The following is a 9,170-nucleotide window of genomic DNA, read 5'->3' as shown; positions in this document are numbered from 1 at the left end:
TACTTCCCTCGCCTCAAGTACAGCAAACCCTGCTAACGGCAGCCTGCTCTCCGTCCCCTGGGGACTCACATTAAAGTTCCTAAGACGTTTCTTTATTTTACTTGTACTCGGTAAACCTGTCCTTAATTTATACCTTCTTCATGGGCTGCTTCTCTTCCCACCACTGCTCCCACGTGCTCCATAGTGACACGAAGTAGTTCCTACCCTGGATAGTGAACATCCACCTCTGCAGTCACCTCTTCACTGCAAGCGTTCGCACGGCCATGGGTAAATTGCACTTTCGAGGATGCAGCTTTCCAAGAACAAATTTAGGTCTATTTAGAAAGTTCATCCAAGCTCAGTGCTCTCAGGCATCAGTACAAAGCCCACGTTTCGTTGTCTGCTTCGGACGCAAACAACACGATGTTGGGATAAATATAAATGAGAGAAGAGGAGCTAGCAGACCTCCGATTTCCCAGTCTGTACTCCTACATCATGGCTGTGCACAGCTTTTATTAGGATTGTGCTTGTTCCAGGCGTAATCTAATATTTATGACAAGTTCCTCTTGATCTAGTTTTCTTTTTCTACAGATTTGCCTATACTGAAAAATGCATTATATAGGATCATTCATCAAACCACACAATCTCTTTGCAATACAAAGTCTCATATAGTGACCAAAGCTAGAGTTTGGTGAGGTGTGCTGTGAACCTTATTTGTTCACCGTGTTTCAAAATCTAATAAATCGCACCAGATTTCAGAAGCACTCAGCTTTTGCCAAAACTCTTCCCCTATTTTATATTTTTCTGATGAGTACAGGACTGAACTGTACCATTACACTTCTGAATCTTGTTTGCTGCTTTACCACAGTTTAAAGTAGTGACGTGACTCATTTACAATATGTACAATTGTGCGGTGAAGCGCTACAATATTGGCTGTCTACATTTCAGAATTATCTCTCGTCAAATGTGCTTTTTTCTTCCCCTGAAGACAGGTTGTGTCTTCCCCTGTGGCCTCACATCATTTACTCTTTGTATCCTAAGCATGTAAATATTTTCATCCCAAGCAGTTTGCTTTCTGTACTGCAACTTATGAGATAACAGCTTGCCCCATCTCTATCACTATTTCAAAGGCGCATGTTCTGAAATAACTTACTTGGAGTCATCCTCCAAAGCCTGGCAGGAAATAAAGTTCCCGGGGTTGTCAGTCGTTGCGTTCCAGCTGCGCTTTAATACGTTCCCCTCAGCCTCGCTGCCCCGGCTTTGGCAGAGGAGAGGCAAATACTTACCTGTCCACAGTCTCAGCTACAGCAAGTTGCTAGGTTCAGCCTACCTAGCTGTGTCCCTCAAGTATTCCCTTTTTGCAGTTTTCACCTGTACAGGTAGCACTTCCAGAGACCAGTTCCTCACAAAACAGGGGCTGAGGAAGAGGTCTGTCATCCAGGAGGGTTGGGTTTTTTTTTTTTGTCTCATACAGCTTTTCATTTCCATCTCATCTTAATATGGATGGTCATGTTGGTTTCGTATCCATTTAGTCAAATTCATTTAAAATACTTTTATTTAAACACCTGTAGCGGCACATCCAATCAATCCCCTAGCAATCCCCTACAGGTATGGCTCCAGGACAGCATCTAAGCGGCCAGTGGGAGCGCTTGGTTCAGACCAGGGGCTTCCACGGACATGTGAAAAAGATCCAGGTTCAAGAAGATCAGATCTGGGCAGGGCTGCCTGAGGAATGGCCCTTGCAGAGCCATTGAGCTGAAGAAAAGAGAGTGCCCAGGGCCACATCAGCCAGCACAAACCCCATGAGCTCTCTGCAGTCGAGAGCTGGTAATCAAAGGGAGAAAGGCTCTGAGAACAGCAGCAGACCCTGAGCCATGAGCAGGAGGGACACAGAGCCAAGAGGATGCATGTCCGTGACACGTTCACAGAGTTGGGGTTCGGTGAGCAAGTTCAGTTTTGCTCTAGTCACCGTTGCTCAAGTTGCAGAGGATATCTGTAAGTTGGTGTGTTTCCCCTAATCAGTATTTGTTTCTCAACTTTTTATATATATACTTTTTTCTTCAAATATTCACAGCACTACTTCCAACTGCACAAAAGTCCAGCAACACCATTCCAAACGCGTCGGGCAGCTGAGGTACTCAATGCCTTCTTCGCCTCAGTCTTTAGCAGTCAGACCAGTTGTTCTCAGGGTACCCAGCCCCCTGAGCTGGAAGACAGGGACGGGGAGCGGAATGAAGCCCCCATAATCCAAGGGGAAATAGTGACCTGCTGCACCACTGAGACACACACAGGTCTGTGGGGCCAGATGGGATCCACCCAAGGGTACTGAGGGAGCTGGTGGAGGAGCTCACCAAGCCACTTCCAATCCTTTATCAGCAGTCCTGGCTAACTGGGGAGGTCCCAGTCGACTGGAAATTAGCACAAGTGACGCCCATCTACAAGAAGGGCCAGAAGGAGGATCTGGGGAACTACAGGCCTGTCAGCCTCACCTTAGTTGTAGAGAAGGTTATGGAGCAGATCATCCTGAGTGCCATCATGTGGCATGTACAGGACAACCAGGGGATCAGGCCCAGTCAGCATGGGTTTATGAAAGGAAGATCCTGCTTGACGAACCTGATCTCCTTCTATGACAAGGTGACCCGCTTAGTGGATGAGGGGAAGGCTGTGGATGTTGTCTACCTGGACTTTAGTAAGGCCTTTGACACCGTTTCCCACAGCATTCTCCTGGAGAAACTGGCTGCTCATGGCTTGGATGTGCATAATCTTTGCTGGGTAAAAGACTGGCTGGATGGCAGGGCCCAAAGAGTGCTGGTGAATGGAGTTAAATCCAGTTGGTGGCCAGTCACAAGTGGTGTTCCCCAGGCTCAGTACTGGGATTGAGTGCACCCTCACTAAGTTTGCAGGTGACACCAAGTTGGGTGGGAGTGTCGATCTGCTGGAGGGTAGGAAGGCCCTGCAGAGGGACCTGGACAGGCTGGATCGATGGGCCGGGGCCAACTGTGTGAGGTTCAACAAGGCCAAGTGCTGGGTCCTGCACCTGGGTCACAACAACCCCATGCAACGCTACAGGCTGGGGGAGGAGTGGCTGCAGAGCTGCCTGGTGGAAAAGGACCTGGGGGTGTTGGTTGACAGGCGCCTGAACACGAGCCAGCAGTGTGCCCAGGTGGCCAAGAGGGCCAATGGCATCCTGGCTTGTATCAGGAATAGTGTGGCCAGCAGGACCAGGGAGGTGATCGTGCCCCTGTACTCGGCACTGTTGAGGCCGCACCTCGAGTACAGTGTTCAGTTTTGGGCCCCTCACTACAAGAAGGCCATCGAGGTGCTGGTGTGTGCCCAAAGAAGGGCAACGAAGTTGGTGAAGGGTCTGGAGCACAAGTCTTATGAGGAGCAGCTGAGGGAGCTGGGGTTGTTTAGCCTGGAGAAGAGGAGGCTGAGGGGAGACCTCATTGCTCTCTACAACTGCCTGAAAGGAGGCTGTAGTGAGGTGGGGGTCGGTCTCCTCTCCCAAGTAACAAGGGATAGGACGAGAGGAAATGGCGTCAAGCTGCGCCAGGGGACGTTTAGGTTGGATATTAGGAAAAACTTCTTCACTGAAAGGGTGGTCAGGCACTGGACCAGGCTGCCCAGGGAAGTGGTTGAGTCTCCATCCCTGGAGGTGTTTAAAAGACGGGTAGCTGTGGTGCTCGAGGACATGGTTTAGTGGTGGACTTGGCAGTGACAGGTTAACGGTTGGACTCAGTGATCTTAAGGGTCCTTCCCAACTTAAATGATTCTATGATTCTATGCTATCCTAACTGCACTGTCACAAATGACAACTGATCGCAAAGGGGAAAGGTTTTGTCAGATACCAAACCTAGAGTCATCTCAATGAGGTCTAGGGATCGTATTGGACTAAACCCATTTATTTCCTATTTAACCTAAAGGATAGAAAGGGACCATAGTGTGACTCTGTGGAGAAAAGAATGATCCGTTGACAGAAATCTGTCTAAGACATAGGCAAGGAATGGGAAAGCATCTTAGGCTGCCGCTCCCTATTCACAATTTTGAAACGTCTTAGTGCTCTGGAAAGCCTAGAGGATGTGCTTTTTTATTCCAGCATGCCAGCAAAGTCAAGATGGTCAGTGAGACAGCCAGCAGATGCATGGAAGCAGGTCTGAACGCTGAGGCAGAAATCCTTCTGAAGATCTGGTGGCCAGGGCAGGGCAGAGTCACTTTCCTGAACCTGTGTTTTCAAATGCTTACCTTCAAGCCCGAGGTCATCACCATACTCCCTCTCTGCCACCAGGGAAGAGCGCGTTGCTCTCTCCCCTTCTCAGCACAAGTAAGACAGTCCTGTACCGTAAATTCCCAGCAGAAACCTCGCTTGATAAAGTAGGTAGTAATGAGGGAGCGCAGTGGATGGAGCATGCGTTGCACCATCCCACTGTTTTCTCAACCCAGCCTCAGAATGGAAACTTCTTGTGGGAACTGGTCGGACCAGTCCCGTAGCAGTGGATGTTTCTCAGTTCCTCTGAAATTCTGCCTGCCTTAGAGTGAGGCCTGAGGTTAAAGGAGCTAGTGATCACAGCCAAATTCCTTACTTAGTTTCACCTCACGATAAACCCGATCCCGCATTACCTCCACATCGCATTCTGCTGAGAGCGGCCCTTGTGATGCTGGACGTGCGGACGCTATGGTAAGTCACACGTGCCACGGGGAAGCGCTAAAAACCCCGTACAGATCCCGTATGCGTGGCTCGGTCAAATGCTGGGTGAACACCTTCGACTGTGACTGCCTACTTCTGTTCTACAGGAGGAAAGGTTAATAGACTCTGTTTCCTGGAGCTTGAAAAGCAGCTCCAAAATATACAAAAAGCTAACTCCAGTCAGTTATAAAAGCATTAAAAAGTACAAATATTAACAAATTCAGGGAAACTGTGAGGAGTTACTGATAAAGCAGAAGCTAACACAGTCCCCTGCTGGAAAAATACTGTAAAAACATGCTATTTCTGTATTGCTCATCTATGTCTACAGCACAGAGCTATCATAGGCTGCTTGACAGGCAAGAGATGTCTAACAAAACCTGAGCGATACACTGGCTAAGAAAAAAAATTAATTGTTTGGGGAAGCTCACCAGGCCTACATATAACATCAGATTGGACGTTAGGAAAAGGTTCTTCACAGAGAGGGTGGTCAGTCACTGGCACAGGCTCCCCAGGGCAGTGGTCATGGCACCAAGCCTGTCACGAGTTAAAGGAGCGTCTGGACGATGCTTTTCGTCATACGGTTTAGTTTTAGGTAGTCTGTGAGGAGCAGGGAGTTGGACTCGATGATCCTTATGGGTCCCTTCCAACTCGAGATATTGTACGATTCTCTGATATCCTGGGCGTCACGTACAGCACGCCACGTTCCTGGGACTGGTGCGTAGCAGTAGGTAAAAGCTTTCTCACTGTGTCAGTCTCTATCGCCTTTTAGATGTCAGCCTAAAACCATCCTCATCATCAGACCCGCCGCTTACGCAGAGGAGAGTCAGAAGGACACGGCGAGATGCGCGCAGGGCCTTGCCTGCCCAGGCTTGTTAGCACGGCCGCGTGAATTGGAAAGCCAGCAGGAACGCCCGCAGGTGCGCGAGGCCTAGCCAGGCCAACGGGGGACGGGAGAGATGCACGGCCGCTCAACACTCTTCTTGGGGTAAAAGCACAGAAGTGGGCTCTGCCCCGCATGAAGGAGAGCCTGTGCACGTTCAGCAGGGGAGGGGAACGGAATCGGTGAGAACGTTGGGGAACAAATGGGAGCAGCTGAGCAAATTTTGGACTGCTAAGATCTGCACTATGTAAGTAGCGACACGGTTGTAATGTTCACAGTACCTCACTGAACTGGAGCTCTCATCTCCTTCTAACAACACAAGAATTAGATTTGGGCCTCAACAGTGGCCTGAGGGCAGCCGCTCAAATTAACGAAAAGCTCAGGAGGATAATTTAGTTCCCAATCCAGGCCCAGCTCCTCTTCCAAGATGATATTTGATTCGCATGAAGGAAAGAGAAAGCTCGAGTGCAGAGCGCATAAGGTGAAATATGTCAAGCCTACATCCCTTTTCCAGATTACAAAGCACGCCCTGCCGAGCAAGTTCACCTCAAATTTCATCTCAGCATTTCTCCAAAGTGCAAATTCTGCATTTCTGTGATCCTTCAGTGTCAGCACCGTGGGACTCGTGGCGTACGTACAGGTATATACGCATTTCACCCACAGCTCCCCTGTTTTAGGCCTCTCGCTCCCATAATCAACAGCTGTTACGCGCTCTCCCCTTTCCCATCCCTTGCCCTACCATAGCAAGCAAAGGTGCCCACTGCAGTTAGGTTCTGCACGTAGATTTCTCAGCCTGCTAGGCGTAGCAGCTCCAAAAGGGTATAAATTAGGTACCCTTTGGGCAAGAGCAGCAGTTCAGAGAGGCATAACCCTACGTGGGAAACGCTGGTGGCCGCAGCCATGTGCAGTGAAAAGTGTCTCGCGATCTATTTAGACTGTTTCCTCAGAAATCCATCCCACTATAAGCAGAAATAACAATTTTTGGTGTGCCGGTAGCATGATACACACTGTATCATCTTTTATCTGCTTCTTCTACCAACCCAGCCTGTCATATCATCGACTTCTTCAGCTCCAGGTTCAGCGCTACCAGAGGGAAGAGTTGCCGACACGGCCAATTCATTTCCCTCTCGTTCCCAGTTTAAAGGACTTCTGCAGCTCTCTCCTGACACCATCCCCGCCTCTGAACTATCAGTCCTCCTCCTTCCACCCCCCAACCGCTGAAGACATCGACCCACACTGTGTTTTCCTCTAGCTGTCAAAGCGCACCGCACCCTTGGGACACATTGCCAGGGCTTCTGGGTGGGCAAGCCACAACTACCTGGCAAGGATTGTAAAATAGAAAGTAGCTGGTGGAGCATCAACAGTAAAAATGCTTTTCATAAGCAATAGTGAAATAAACACGTGTTTCACCTGCTGGACACAAGTTATATTGCGATTTAGAGAAATTCTGTAGGTGGTTGGAAAACCGACGGTCAGTTAAGGAAAGAACAAGAAATTGGATAGCAGTCATCGGACACGACGAGGGAGAAAACATTTTTTGTCCCCAGCAGACTAACAGCTCCCTCCTCTCACATCTGCCTTCCCAACCCTTCTCACTCCTGCCTTGTATCCCAAGTTTGCAGGCAGAGTTCCCAATCTCAGGCAAACAGCGTTAGTTAAGGTAATGCTTAATGCTGTAACGGTTATTTAAGGTTTCAATGTCTTACGTACAGGAACGCAACAGACCCACTCACTGCTGAGTGTTCATAAATGCCCCGGGTTTCGGGGCCCAGGTGCTGGCCGCGGGGGGCTGCAGGGTGGCCTCTGAGGAGAGGCCAAGAAGGTGGTGCCTCAGGAAAAGCGTATTTAAGAGCGCAGCAGCGAGGAAAAACTGGGAGGCACAACCCTGTGAAGATCCAGGTCAGCGAAGGAGGGGGATGAGGTGCTCCAGGGGCGGGAGCAGGCTCCCCTGCGGCCCGCGGAGAAGACCATAGGGAAGCAGGATGTTCCCCTGCAGCCTGTAGAGGACCACACCGGAGCAGATATCCACCGTACAGCACGTGGAGGAGCCCATGCAGGAGCAGGTGCCCTGAAGGACGCTGCAGCCCTTGGAGAGCCCACGCTGGAACAGGTTTGTGGCAGGAACCGCGGCCCGTGGGGAGGAGCCACACTGGAGCGGGGAAAAGCACGGGGAGGAAGGAGCAGCAGTGAGGAACTGTCATGGACAGACCACAACTCCCCATTCCCCATCCGATGTAGGGGCATTGGGAAGGAAGAAGTTGAGCATGGAGAAGGAAGTGGGGGGAAGGTGGTTTAGTTTTTGTCTTTGGTCCTCACCCTGCAACTCTATTTTTTCCGCAAGAAGTTGATTATTCCCAAGTTAAGTCTGTTTCGCCTGTGACAGTAATTGATAAATCATCTCCCTGTCTCTCTCTCAATCCACGAGCTTTTCCATCTTATTCTCTCCCCTCCTGTTGAGGAGAAGGAGTAAGAGAGCGGCTGGGTGGGCATCTGGCAGCCAGCCAAGGTCAACCCACCACAATAAAATACACCCAGAAAGAAACCCCCCCAAACACTTCTTAGTGTGGAAAGTAAATGAGGATTTCAAATTGTGGGGAAAACCTGTCTTTACAATGATGAACCAAGAGAAAATTTGGAAAATATGAGATTTCTTCTGACTAAAGTTATAAAATGGTCTCTGTTCTTTTTAAGTATAACTCCTAAGCAAAACCAATATGTATTATTTCATACATCTAAGCTCAGTTATTAATCCCTTCAAATACCTTGTCCAAAGACTGAAGCCATCTTTTCAAACAATGACTCCCTACACTTTCCATTATCCATCCCCTCATCCTGCATAAAGCAATACCGATGATGCTCCCACCACAAAAAGCACCCCCCGCTATTTCATGTGGCACCAGCCAAGTAAAGTCTCTGTGATACACACTTATCACAAATTTCAGGTCTATTCAGATAAATCATGCATGTAGACAAGTATTTTTATGCAGCGATTTGATTTTCTAATGTTTCTTGCTTTCTTCCCTTTCATTATCTTCTGTCTTTGATCTCCTGCATCTCTTCGATTACTCCAGCAGGTCAGGTTGCCAAAGTGAAAATTGCTCAGTGCAAGACAGTTAAGCTTCTCCTTCTCACCCCTCTAAACAACCCCTCCTTTGTTTTGTTTTCCAGGCATCACTTTGCTATTATAAAAGACCACGAAAAGGCCCTTTTGATACAGTATACCAACTATTAAATAGGTTATTTGTATGAAAGGCAAAAAAAAAAAAGTTAAAGCAATTTTCCCTCTTAATCTCATAAGCCCATGTATTAGATGAAATGTAACACTTCATAGAGTAAGGGAAAAATCATGGTTTAATTACAACAATGTAGCATAAAACTTTAGTAGTCGATACCAGGATATTATTGTGACGTCTAAACTAAACTGGCGTTCTCCACAGACACCGTAAACAGACACTCTAAGTTCCCTAAATGATTGGCATTAAGAAGGTTTATACAAAGGTGGTCAGTTGTTTAAGATGCCATGACATGGTGAGACAAACACGCATACATCAGTAAGTACAGAGAAATGTTATGCTACATTTTGGACAGTTCAGAACTGAAAGTGCTTCACATCTATAGGATAAGAAA

This window comes from Platalea leucorodia (assembly GCF_965183815.1).
Source record: "Platalea leucorodia genome assembly, chromosome: 2".
In the NCBI taxonomy this organism is placed as follows: domain Eukaryota; kingdom Metazoa; phylum Chordata; class Aves; order Pelecaniformes; family Threskiornithidae; genus Platalea; species Platalea leucorodia.
The sequence above is the reverse complement of the archived record's forward strand: the minus strand, read 5'-3'. Positions refer to the sequence as shown.